The sequence below is a fragment of the Lissotriton helveticus genome, chromosome 11 (genome assembly GCF_964261635.1).
Source record: "Lissotriton helveticus chromosome 11, aLisHel1.1, whole genome shotgun sequence".
Classification (NCBI taxonomy): Eukaryota; Metazoa; Chordata; class Amphibia; order Caudata; family Salamandridae; genus Lissotriton; species Lissotriton helveticus.
Genome location: NC_136072.1, coordinates 1,064,528,435 through 1,064,542,728, shown reverse-complemented (window position 1 = coordinate 1,064,542,728; position 14,294 = coordinate 1,064,528,435). Strand labels below are relative to the sequence as shown.

Here is a 14,294-nt window from a genome sequence, read left to right as displayed (position 1 = left end):
AAGCCAGAGATATGAGTTTGTAAAGTTCAAAGTAAAGATAGCACTGAAAAGTACAAAGCAGCAAATGATCAATGGTTGCTGTAGACCAGGACCTAGTTGTGATTTGAGGCCGACTGCGATGGAGCGCAGGTTGGATACACCAACCAAGGTTATACTGATGAGAGTTTACCTTCCGACTTAATCCTCTTAAGTCCCAATCCATTATGGGGAGAACAATTCTAAAGTCCCTAGGATCTCAGGGAGGCACTTGTAGACTAACAGGGTGTTGAGCTGAGGTCAACAGCAGGGTCTAGCCCAAATACAATTGTCAGCTATGTACTTCAAGGCAAAGGCTTCTTGCAGCATGTTGTCTCCCTGTCACCACACAGGAGGTCAGCCAACCGATCTTTTGAGTCCACTTCTTTTTCCTAGGTACAAAAGAGCAGGTCCAGTCCTTCGGGGCTCCTCAATTCACAGAGAGACTGAGTCCTCTTCTAATTTTCCTGCAACATTTATGCTTGGGATTAGCTTACTAGGTGGGAGGACACTGCTACACACAAGTGAGTGAGAAGTTGTTTCGCCTACTTGTTTGTAGTAGTGTTGCTTGGTTGCTAATTAAAGCACAATTTTTTAAAATTTTATTCAGGAGCATTTTGACAGCGACGAGATGTTGAAAATGGGAGTGGCTTGTTCCCAGTACCTCGTACCAATGTGAAAGCTGAATTTTATATTAAGTGTTTAGCCGAAAAATTAGGTTTTGGAAGTCCATGAAAAAACCTGTTTTGTGGAAACAAGTGCTTCATTTTGTTCGGTACATGATTGACACACATTGACCAGTGGTTATGTAATATGAGAAAGGATTAGGATAGAAATCTAAACAAAGCATCTGGAGGTCTGAAGCACAATCCAAACCCCCCACAACCCATATATCCATATGTGGTGGTGTTAACATACCCTAGGATGATCATTCTGGCAACATGGACCAATAACTCAATAGTAACATGAATAATTTGAGTGTACCAATCCCAATCTCCCTGCTCCAATAGCTCTGCAGAATTTTCACTTTCATCCCATCTCACTGCATCTTTCCAAATACTACATACATAGCTGGTAGCCCATCACGCAACTATAGCATTGGTGGTGCACAGTGCAACAAGGATTTCCCTTTTTTTTTTCCAACCTGCCTGCCCCAAACACACACAACTCCTTCTGCAGATATTCCCCCCCGCCCCACTTCCCTCATCTCTTCTTAGCCACTCTCTCGTATTTAATTATTTTATAGCTGTACTAATCTGAGCGCTTTTCATCACAGACCTATTCTGCAGACAGTCATACAAGTGTGTAAATCAATGTATGTTAAATGTTACTTAAGACCATAAAGACAGCAGAGTGTAGAAGTCATGTCATCCATGCTGGTAGGCACTATGGTTCTTTTTTTAACTTTTTTATTTTTGCAAAATATATAGCATCAGGAATACAATACATTTTGGCAAAGGTAGGTCCAAGCAATAACATTAACCTACTTCCCAAAAGAACATCGAAGTCCACTGTATGAATGCCTGCATGACCTATTCTTGTCATAACTACATATGAGATGGATTCTAGACGTTTCGTAATTGCATAGCAAATCGGGAACAAACTGAATCAATGCAAGTGGGACATTGTAAATATAAGTTGATCACTTTCCCACCACACCAGGTCAGTTAGTTTCATCTCATTCTCCATGGTAATTTCCACTACTGAGATTTCATGCCTCACAGCTACACGTCCCTCCCCCTACCCCTTCAAATGGCGTCCGCTGCGCGCCGCAGACGCGCCTAAAGCAAGCCCGTCTGTGCCCAGCGCCAGTCCCCCTGGCCCCCACGGACACCACAGCGCCAGACGCTGCTACAACGCCAGCATCCTCTGCGCACTCAACACCGGCCGATTCCCCCACCTGCCTCCAGGCCACCTCGAAGCTTATCCATGGACCCTTCACCAGCCGAAGCTGCAGCTACACCTGCCAGTACACACCGACACGTCCCACACACCTCACAAAAGCAGACCACAACCACCTCAGATGCATACTGCTCAACACCCTCTCCATCCACAGGCACGCCGTCGAACTCTGGGACCTACTCGACACATCTTTCCCAGATGTCGACTTCCTGACGGAAACCTGGATGAACTCCTCATCGGCACCTGACGTCGCCGTAGCCATCCCGGTTGGCTACAAGATCACCCGCAGGAACCTCACCAACAGACCGGGAGGAGGAATCGCCATCGTCCACAAACACCCTCAGAATGAGCACTGGTGGCCCAGGAATTTAGATACCCCTCCCCCTCCTAAACACGTGGTAAAGAACTTGGGGGTCTGGATGGACTCTTCGCTTCGTCTCCAGACACAAACAAAGAAGGTAGGGGGTACCTGTTTCGGTCTCCTTCGTGTGCTGAGACCTGTCCTAGGCTTTTTTGATGCATCGACCAGACAGCTCATTATTCAAGCACTAATTCTCTCTAGGCTTGACTATGTGAACTCTCTGTACTTATGGGTAAACAAGGCAGAAGTACTAAGGTTACAGAGAGTTCAGAAAGCCGCAGTGAGAGCTCTTTTGGGCTTGGGTAGAGTCTGCTCAGTGTTTGGCAGTCTTCGCCGCCTCCACTGGCTGCCTGTGGCTCAAAGGATCAAGTTTAAAGCCCTCTGTATAGCTTTTAAAATTCTGAATCTCCAGTCCCTAGCGCATTGACAGAATTGCTCTCTTTCTATGTCCCCCCTCCCCCCTCCCGCCTGCTTCGCTCCAGGGGCCAACATTTGCTGCGGGTCCCTCAAGTCAGAAAAATTTGAGCTGGAGGTCGTTCTTTCCGTTATAGAGCGGCAATTCTCTGGAATTCTCTGCTCCTCATATTCGTGGCCTTGACAATCTCACTGAATTTAGGAAAGCCATTAAAACGTTTCCTTTTCCTACTGTGTAGATCGACGTCCGTATCTTTGCTGCTGTTTTGCTTCTAGCACCGGGACGCCCCTTGGCTGGGGCAGCTGTCGCGCTCTATAAATGTCTTAAATAGAAATAAATAGAAATAGAATCTCGGTCAACACCGAAGACACCCTCAGCACCGCCGAACACATGCACTTCCAGCGGCCCTCATCCTCCTGGCACTCTCGGCTGCCTTCGACACCGTCTGCCACCACACCCTTCGCACACGCCTCTACAAGACAGGGATCCGCGACAAAGCCCTGGGCTGGATCACCTCCTTCCTCACTGACAGAACCCAGAGAGTCTGCCTCTCTCCATTCCGATCCGTATCCACTAAGATCACCTGCGGCGTACCCCAAGGATCATCCTTCAGCCCGACCCTCTTCAATGTCTACATGACACCACTCGCTAACCTCTTCCGATCGCACAACCTCAACATAATCTCCTATGCCGACGACACCCAGCTGATCCTCTTCCCTCACCAAGGATCCCGCCACCGCCAAAACCAACTTTTACGTAGGGATGAAGAGCAGTCGCCTGAAGCTAAACTCTGATCAGACTGAGGTCCTCATCCTCTGCTCCACCCCTTTCGCCTGGGACAACTCCTAGTGGCCAGCCTCCCTGGCAGCTGCACCGACACCCACCAACCACGCAACCTGGGGTGCATCCTGGACTCCTATCTGTTAGTGACCCAGCAAGCCAACGCCGTCTCCTCATCCTCTTGCTTCAACACTCTTCGCAAGATCTACAGATGGATCCCCACCGAAACCAGAAAGACGGTCACCCAGGCCCTCGTCAGCAGCAGGTTGTACTACGGCAATGCCCCCTATGCGGGAACCACGACCAAACTCTAGAAGAGACTCCAACGCATAAACGCCTCCGCATGCCTCATCCTCAACATCCCCCGCCACAGCCACATCACTGCTCACCTGAAGGACCTACACTGGCTTCCTGTCAACAAGAGGATCACCTTCAAGCTCCTCACCCACGCTCACAAAGCACTCCATGACGCCGGACCAGCATACCTCTGCAAACTATTCACCTTCTACACTCCCAACCGCCAACTCAGCTCTGCTGACCTCACCACCGTCCCACGCATCCACCGAACAACCACCTGCGGCAGATTCTTCTCCCACCTCGCCGCCAAGACTTGGAACACCCTCCCCATCCACCTGCAACAGACTGAGGATCTGCTGACCTTCTGGAGACTTCTCAAAACCTGGCTGTTTGATCAGTAGCTGCTCCCCCCCCCATCCCCAGCGCCTTGAGACCCTCACGGGTGAGTAGCTCGCTCTAAAAATATCTGATTGATTGAGATTTCGGAATTATCAGCATAGGTCTGACACTGCTAAAGTACAAGCTGCAATGTTATCCCAAGCCTGGTTGTCATTCCTTAACATGCTAATATGGTGGTCTGCTACTGCCCATTCAAGATAATCTTTTACCCACATACTGCACTGTGGCTCCATTGTGCTCATCCAGCCAATGACTACCCACATTTTTGCTACTAGCAGGTAAGTTGCATAAACTTGTAGGATATTTTCTTGCCCCTGGGTTGTGGTACTTTGCCCAAAAAACAGGCCTGTAGTGCAAGTGGAATCTGCAGCACTGATGCCCCTTCTATCCGGGGAGCTATCACAGCCCAAAGAGCGCTCACCTTCCGACACTTCCCAGCTATATGAAAGAATGTAGACCTGTCTTGCCTGCACTTGGGGCACCAGGATACTCTTTGTGGCTCGATCTTACTGAGGGTATCTCAGGATGATTTCTCTGCGATTAAGGTAATGTCCAATATCTGCTTCCAGGCGCCATACTTTGGCAGAAGAATCCATTTGACATATCTAGTGTTTTAGAATTCCTTCGCACAATGCATTCATTAATGCTGCACTGTGTGCTTTTTGTACTGCAAATGTTCGTGTGTGTTTTCAAATGTCTGTAGTCTAAAACTAGATGGTATGAACTGTCCGGTTTCAATGCGGGAAACAAAGGATTATTCATGGAAGAGGTGCAGTTTTCACTCACACCTTGGTATTCAAGTTGATCTGAGATCTCCTTGACCTGTTTCTTTGCATCATGTTTTATTGGGTACTGCCTCTCTGGAGTAGGAGTAGTTTTTAATGGTATTTCATGGTGAGGTGACTCAGCATCCCTTCCTATATGATTGCGGTAAAGTGCGGGAGCTAGCGCTAAGGCCCACTCCTGCTATTATGAATGTTTTAGTGACTCTGTAACAAGGTTGGAGAAAGCTTGCAAAATTACATCTTCCCCTTTGGACACTCCATAACAAATTTAAGTGGACAATCTTTTTCAGCCGAAAGGATATCGTATCCAAATGGCAGGTCCTCCCACTCCAGACGTCTCTGGTTAAATAAGAGTAGGAGTCTCTGAGAAAGCACAACTGAACCACTCAGATTTGACTGTTCCATAAGAACCAAACCAACGTTGGCGGCACCAGGTCGTATAAATCGACATTTATTCAGCATATAACTGGGTAAAAGGTCTGTGCTACAACTGTTATGCAGAACAAGGTAGGACAAATGTAGGTGAAATGTTGTTTCCTACTTAGGTCAAGGTTGGGGTACGTAACAATTTTGCTAGTAAAGGATTTTAAAAATTCATAAAAATGTGATCTCTTTTTATAAATTGGTTTCGTGTTTCTTTCGTGTTTGGCTTTCTTGTTTCGTTGTTTGGTACTGGAAATTGCTTTACACTAAGTTCCTTTGTTCGAGCCTTGCTGCTCGAAGCCATAGCTAACCAGGATTGCCCCAGTATTGGAACTTTCATAGATTCCCATGCTTTGTATCATTCCCCGTCGTCAGAATGGGAGCCTCGGTAGTATCACAACCATAGAAACAAAAGAGAAAAATAGGCCTAGGCCTCATCTCATTTTGTATCCTATCACCCTCTTTTTGTAAAAGAGACCAAACTTTTGTCAGGACCAATCCGAACAGCCTCACCCCATAGAACCTTCCTGAGAGAGCTCAGAGCCTCAGATTTTTCTACCCCACGTTGTGCTAGGGAGTCTCCACTGAGCTCTGCTCAGTTTTCTCAATCTTACTGGTTATTTCTTCATTTTTTTCTACTGAAATCAAGACATGTCTGACAAGGAGAAGAAGGCCTTATTCAGGTCCTGTGCCTCTTGTGGGGAAAAAACTACTTTTTGTGGAAGATAAGCATGAAAACTGTATTTATTGCTTCTACCCTGACCACAAGGCCACAGACTGCAAAATTTGTAGAACCTTCTCTACCAAGACACTTCGTGACAGAGAGGGTTGGCTTTTGACCTGGCTTCAAAAGATGAAGACTCGGAAGGAGGTGCTCTCATCAGATGAAGAGGATTCAACATCTTTAGCGTCCTCTCACAGATCCAGGAAGAGGGGTAGGTCTCCCCCTGGTTCTTCTTCAGCTGAGCCCCCTCTTAAGGCCCCTCATAAGATCTCTGACAGGTCTGAGAGGGCTGGTCCCCTTCAATCTCCTCACGGAAGTGAAAAGGAGAGGCAGGGACAGGCTGTTAATAATAATAATAATAATAATATCCACATTTGTAAAGCGCACAATCACCCGTTAGGGTCTCTAGGCGCTGGGGGCCGTCGGGAAGATTAAGCAAGCTATTGCCCAGAGTCACATGGTGCTGGGCTAATCTGCCGCCGGTGCCGGGGATCGAACCGTGATCCCCAGATTCCGGAGTCAGTCGCCCTGGCCGCGGCGCCACACCTCTTCCTCTGCTGGACTGGTTACAGCCTCAAAGGACAAAAAGGAGGTTACTATCACTTCTCCGTCCAAAAAGGAAAAAACCGGTGACGAATACTCTTCTGTCACTCCAGGAACCGGGCCGGAGAAAAAACAGCGTCCGTCAACGACGAAAACATCAGGTACGTCGACGACGATTACTTCTGTGAAAATTCCCGCTGTTTCCTTGGCTCCGTCGACGGGCTCGTCGTCCGTAGCTATCTCCACGTCGACGACTTCGTCGTCATTCAAATTTCCCGGTTCGTCGACGATAGCTTCTTCCACGTCGACGACGATGAGCTCCGGTAAGGTGCTGTCGACGGCCTCGTCGACAACAAAAACTACGTCGACGACGACAACTTCGACGCTGATGGTGATGATGACGAGTTCGTCTACGAAACTGTCGACGATCATTCCGTCGACGACCAAGATTTCGTCGACAAAGGCCGCTGTACCGTCGACGATTCCATCGACAATACCGTCGACGACTGCTGCACCGTCGACGACGGCTCCGTCGACGAGACCGCCGACGGGTCAAAAAATGCATTTTCCACTGCAGAAGATGAAAATTACACCGGAAATGACGTCTCCGCAACGAGTTTCGTCGCATCCACCGACAATGCTTCTGGATGATTAGTCGGAGGACGATGAGAATGGCCATTATGGGGATGCCCACAGTCCCTCAGACTTGAATGTAAAATTGCAGGAGACAGACACGGAGGAATATTACGAGCATACCGGTGGCAACAGTTGCATCACTATGTTCCACAAGAGCCACGTCCGCCTGGTTTAGGGCAGGACATGGTGGCCATGCCCGCCTCTCATCTCTGATCTACAGATGATGCTGCAGGACTATCGAAACAGGTTTCCTTCGGAACCTTTAATGCAGTCTGCGCAACCTCCACCTCGGGTGTTGTCACAAGCACAGCCAGTTATCGGTCTGCCTCCTTTGCCAGTGGTGCCCCTCACGCCACCACCGGTAATACCTATGGTCCGTTCCCGGACACCGGATCCCGAACCAGCCACTACTGTCCAGCAGGATACCTCTTCGGAAGATGAGGCTGTACAGGTGGATCCCTTGACTGATCCATTGCAGGACCCAGACTTGGATCAGGGTGACAGTGGGCTACAAGATCCAGACGCCACTGGTCGTGACACTTCTATCTCCCCGCCAGTTGATATAGGGGGATTCCATAATCTGATGGAGAGAGCGTCAAAGAGGTTTGGACTGCCGATTACGAGAGAAGAGTCTGAATGTTTCCTCTGACTTCAAGGAACAATACAGACGATCTGTCAAGTCCATTCCCATAATTGAACATGTGTGGGAGGAAGGTATGAAGATCATGCAGAATCCAGCCACTGTTATCCCGGTTCTCCCCAGACTGGAAAAGAAGTATAAGGCCCCAGAGCGCAGTCCAGCTTGTCTTCTTGGACAGCCAAAGCCTGATCTGGTGATCTCACAGGCCGCCCAAATCAAGTCCAAAAACCCGTCAACACCTTTGACTACGCCTCCGGACAAGGACGGTAGGCGCCTGGATAACGTGGGGAAGAGGTTTTCTTCCATGGCCAGCTTACTTGTTAGAGCAGCAAATGCTCTCGCCATTTTAGGCAGATACGATCGCCAGATGTGGTGTGACATGGAACCGTTTGTGGAACAACTACCTGACTCCACAAGGGATGAGGCCAAGAGAGTGCTGATGGAGGGGGAGAAATCCTCCTCTGAAGTTATCGACTGTGCTATGATTATAGCTGCCACGGCTTTTCGGGCCTTAGCAGGGTCAGCGGTGCTACGTCGCCAGGGCTGGTTGAGAGCCACCTGGTTTCGTCAGGAGGTCCAAAATAAGATCCTGGATCTCCCATTTGAAGGAGAGATGCTTTTCGGTAAGCATGTTGATGATGCCCTGCAAAATATAAAAAAGGATACAGACACAGCGAAGTCCTTGGGATCACTCAACTACCGTAAGGTCCCATTTAAAGGCGCTCGTGGCAGAGGTTTCTCTTCGTATAGAGGCAACACCCAACAGAGATATTCCTCGCAATCTTCGCAGTCTTATAAGACCCAATACTCAAATCAACGGCAGGGACAATCGGCGTCTTACTCTCGCCAGCCTCCGCGAGGCCGTCAGAACCGTCAGGGACGTGACAACGCCAAGCGGCAATAGCGGCCTCCTGGCTCTACCTACTGTTCCTACCCTCCCAGTCACATCAGTGGGGGGCAGGATATCATTTTGTCTGAACAGCTGGAAGTGTATAACATCGGACCAGTGGGTCCTGAATATTGTAGAGAGTGGCCATACGCTGGAATTCCAAGATCTTCCTCCAACAAGAGCTCCGGGCGCCATCCACATAAAACATCTGGGACTGCTCCATCTCGAAGCCCATCAATTGTTCTTCAAGGGGGCAATAGAACCGGTACCTCTCTCTCAGAGGGGCAGAGGTTTTTATTCCAGGTTCTTCCTGGTGCGGAAGACGGCAGAGACTTGGCGCCCCATACTAGACCTACGAGAGCTCAACACTTCTCATCAAACTCTCTTTCAGGATGGTCACTCTCCAAGAAATTCTTCCTCTTTTGAACCCAGGCGACTATTTGGCGTCTCTGGATTTAGAAGATGCGTATTTCCACATACCGATACACCCAGCTCACAGACCATATCTGCGCTTCACAGTGGGCAAGAGCCATTTCCAATTCAAGGTGCTTCCGTTTGGCCTTCGGTCTGCACCACAGGTATTCACCAAAGTGTTAGCACCAGTAGCGGCTTTTCTACGAAAACAATCCCTGGAGGTTTTCCCTTACTTGGACGACTGGCTCGTCAAGGCTCCATCTTTCAAGGAAACTTCTCAAGCCGTTTCAACTTGCATCCAGTTGTTCAGTCACCTGGGCCTTCAGCTAAACAAACACAAGTCAGTTCTGCAACCCTCCAGATCCTCAAGATTCCTGGGGGCCATTTTGGACACAAAGCAATGCACGGCTCGTCCTTCGGAGGAGCGTCAACAAAAGTTGATCGTATCCGCTCGCCAACTGTTCCACAAGAAATGCCTTTCAGTCCGTCAATACAAGTCCCTTCTCGGGTCGATATCATCCTGCATACCATTAATACCGCATTGCAGGCTGCGAATGCGTCCTCTGCGGGAAGAACTAGACAAACAATGGTGCCAAGCGGAGGGATCATTCAACGACAAGGTGTTGGTGACATCAGCAATGAGAAGGGCATGCGAATGGTGGCTAGTACAAGACCATATCGCACAAGGTCTGACGTTCAGAATTTCACCATCCCCCCTGATCATGACCACGGATGCCTCTTTGGAAGGCTGGGGAGCAGTGCTCCGAGAGCTTCAAGTCAGCGGGCACTGGAGTCCAGAGCAGCGCCAGTGCCATATCAATTTTTTGGAGCGGACGGCCATTCGGTTGGCCTTGCAGGCTTTCCTTCCCAGAGTTCGCAACCATACAGTGCAGGTACGGGCGGACAATACGACGGCCATGCACTACGTCAACAAGCAAGGGGGAACGAGGTCGCAAACTCTGTCCACAGAAGCTCAGAGGATCTGGGATTATGCGATTCTTCACAGCATCAGTTTGAGAGCAGAACACCTGGCAGGCTCGCTCAATGTCAAGGCGGATGCCCCGAGTCGCCAGACAGAGGTGACTCACGAATGGGAATTGAATCAGTCCATTCTGGAGAGTGTCTTCTCGGTTTGGGGGACACCAACCATCGACCTTTTTGCCTCTCTGGTGAACGTCAAATGCCGGTTTTACGCAAGCAAAGTTCACCATTAGGGATCCCTGGGGAACGCCCTTTCGATGGCCTGGTACAGCGCATTCTTTTACGCTTTTCCTCCAATTCCCCTCATTCCTCGAGTACTCAGGAAAATGAAGGCGGAACCATGCAATAGGATCCTCATTGCACCAGCGTGGCCTCGGCAATTTTGGTTCACAGAACTCCTGCGGCTCTCCCAGGCTCCTCCAATTCGCTTACAACCAATTCCGTCCCTGTTGTCAAGGAATCAGGGACAGGTTTACCATCCGGATCCGAAATCGCTACACTGACAGCGTGGCTCCTGAATACAGAGAGTTCCGTCATCTGAATCTCTCCCAGGAATGTAGAGAAGTTTTGTCACAGGCTCGAGCAGCGAGCACTAATAAAACTTACAAGGCAAAATGGAAGAGGTTCTGCCTATGGTGTCAAAGACAAGGTCTCCATCCTTACAAGTCTCTGCCTCATCAACTATTGCCATATATACTATCATTGGCTAAGTCTGGGCTGGCGCATTCTTCTGTGAAGGTACTTCTTGCAGCCATTTCAAGGTTTCGGCGTAGTTCTTCAGGCCCTTCCTTATGGTCCTCTAGGATTGTTAAACAATTCTTAAAAGGCTTGTTCCGGATGTATTCTCCAGTTCGACCTCCTCCACCAGTTTGGCAGCTCAATCTTGTCCTGGCTCAACTCATGAAAGCTCCGTTTGAGCCTGTGCACAAGGCGGACTTGAAGTTCCTGTCTTGGAAACTTGCCCTCCTCTTAGCTCTGACATCAGCGAGAAGAGTTAGTGAGCTTCAAGCCCTCTCCATAGTGCATCCATTCCTTCAATTAAAAAAGGATGTTTTTATTCTTCGCACCAATCCGAAGTTTATTCCGAAGGTGCCGTCTGAGTTCCACTTGAATGAACCTTTGATTTTAAAGTCTTTCTTTCCGCGCCCTTCTACGCCTGCGGAACGCACATTACATTCTTTGGACGTTCAGAGATGCTTGAAATTCTACTTAAATCCCACACGACCCTTTCGGAAATCATCCCAGTTGTTTGTGTCCTACAGCGCACCACGGAAGGGGTTTCATTTGGCAAAGAGTGGCATTTCCCGCTGGGTCTCCAGTGCGATTCAATTCTGCCATCAGGAGGCGGGCAAGCCACTGGACAGAAAAGTCCGTGCCCATTCCACAAGGTCTGTGGCATCGTCTGTGGCTCTTCTCTGGAGTCGCCATTAAGGACATATGCAGGGCAGCAACGTGGAGCAGTACTCATACCTTCACGAAACACTACTGCCTGGAGTCTGCAGGACGAGACGACGCGGCTGGTGGTCAAGCAGTTCTGTGAAATCTTTTTCATTGAGAGGTGAGCTTTCCCTACAATCCCTCCATCCTGGTGAGCACATTTTGTTTGTTTTGCTATGCTATAAGTATTGCTAATATGGTTATGTGATGCCATGTCTCTACAAAATGTGTCTTTGTGATTTACTGCTAGCTACTCTGATACAAAGCATGGGAATCTATGAAAGTTCCAATACTGGGGCAAGAAAACAAGCTACTTACCTGTAACTTTGGTTCCCCAGTATTGGTAACTTTCATAGATTCCCATGCGCCCACCCTCCTCCCCTGGGAAAGCTCAGTCTTTTGACAAGAGATAGTGGCGGTTTGCACAACGGCTACGAAAATCTTAGGCTCTGAGCTCTCTCAGGAAGGTTCTATGGGGTGAGGCTGCTCTGATTGGTCCTGACAAAAGTTTGGTCTCTTTTACAAAAAGAGGGTGATAGGATACAAAATGAGATGAGGCATAGGCCTATTTTTCTCTTTTGTTTCTATGGTTGTGATACTACCGAGGTTCCCATTCCGACGACGGGGAATGATACAAAGCATGGGAATCTATGAAAGTTACCAATACTGGGGAACCAAAGTTACAGGTAAGTAACTTGTTTTCTTGAGCTTAAGGTTGTGCAAACGAGCTGACTGGACCCAAGACAGTTTTTTTACGAGCGTATTCCATGGTAAGGCTGCACAGCCATATCATTCAATAAACCCAAATCCTCACAGAACACCTTCAAGTTCCACAGATTCCTGGTAGCAGCCTTTCAGAAGCCAGTCGGTGAATCCTTCACTCACTGCTTCACTAGACCTTACCGTGAGGTTGGTTCTTTTGAGCACAGTGCTGCAAGCTCTGGCGCAATGTCTGACACCTTCCATGGCAACCGTGATGGGTGTCACAGGCGTAAGCCTCAACACCAGCATTGATTCTGGATCTATTAGTCTTATCGGATTCGGAAATTCCACCCCTATGTCGTTATGCCTATTCAGATCCACTTATCCATTATTTCTTTGAGCAGGATGAGTGTTTTTGTGACAAGGGCAACATTTTTGATGATCTACAGGATAGGATGCCAGGGGGTTGGGCAAATCCCACAACATTGGCTTATCCTACCTAACCCCATGGCTGGGGAAGACTTTGAATCGTTCGCCACAGTGACCAGGTGGGAGGTGAAAATCTTAGACCCCCTCTACCGATGTAGGAGGTCAAAACTGATTTGCTAATAAGCGGCCCCTAACCCTGCCACTACTTATAAAGAACCCATACTGCCCTTTAATGAGGCATTTGCTGTCCTACTGATGGACAGCTGTGAAAAATCAAGATCTTGCCTTTCAGTAAACAGGTAAGGGGCAATACTACTTAGGCCTGCTCCTAAGGATCCTGATTTTCTATTGCAACATACCTCCTGGGAAAGCTTGGTGGTGGTCATTTTCCATCTGCCGGAATACCAATTATTTCGCCACCATCCCTCCTGACAGGCAGTCTAAGAGGATGAACAGGTTTGCTAAACAAATCTTTTCCAGTGGTGCTAGTTTCAATTAATATACGTGCGTCCTTCTACAGAGTGGTGGACATCTTGCCAGCTGTCCTGGAGGAAATTAGACAAAACCTACAATGTCTAATCCTTGATGCTCAAGATGTGGCAAACTGTTTTGGTTGGGTAGTGTGGATGAGAATGGTGCATAATGGTCATGCTTGGATTTGCTCCATGTGCTCTTCATTGTATTTGCATCATTCCTTTATGTATATATCCTTTGATGGCTCAAAAGTTTTCAGAGTGAAGGCTGGCTCTTCCCTCGATGGGTACAAAGAGAGTAAGGCTACTGCTTGCTCTCTGTTCCCTCAACTGCACCGTTATTAAGGCTTCGAAAGGGGATTTCAGCAGAGGCAGCGTTGATACCCTTTTGGGTGCAAGGCAGGGGAGTCATCCGACAATGTTCATGCCCCTAGGGGCAACGCACTACCCTACCAACATCCCTCCCCCTGCATTTGCCAAACATCCTCTTTAAGTTATTCTTTGTGGCACACAATCGCCTGGTAGGAGGGTAAGTCATCTTTCACCTTCCCAGAAGGTGGATTATCACATCAGACCAATGAGTGCTACAGATTGTGGAACACAGTACTCCCTACTCTTTCTATCCTACCCTCTTGGACATACCACCCACACTGTAACACACCCCGAAGGGCCACGTGTCTATACTCTGCAGGGTAGTTTAGACTCTTGGACAAAGGGGGAAATAGAGAGCGTACCAGATTCAGAATTTGGGATTGGCTGCTACTCCTGTTAGTTTCTGATGCTGAAAAGGATGGAGGCCATCATCTTATACCAGCTCTTCAACGTCTGACTTTCTTCCTCTGGAAGGACAATTTCCAGATGCTCACCCTGACCCAAAGCCTTGCTCCCCTGGATTCAGGAGACTGCGTGGTAGCTCTGGACTTGCTGAGGCTGCAACATGGGTGTTACTGGACCTCTGCCAGGCTGCAACGTGGGTGTACCTCCTTACTACTTTCACATTCTTGTCCTGCAGTCACACAGGCATTACCTGTGATTCTTCATAGCCTGCA

At 48.6% G+C, this 14,294-nt stretch overlaps 1 protein-coding gene across 6 annotated transcripts in view; it reads left to right on the top strand.

Moving 5' to 3' along the window:
• SBNO1 (strawberry notch homolog 1) overlaps nt 1-14,294 on the top strand; it is a 1,344,504-nt gene that overhangs the window by 279,376 nt on the left and 1,050,834 nt on the right. The window lies entirely within an intron of this gene.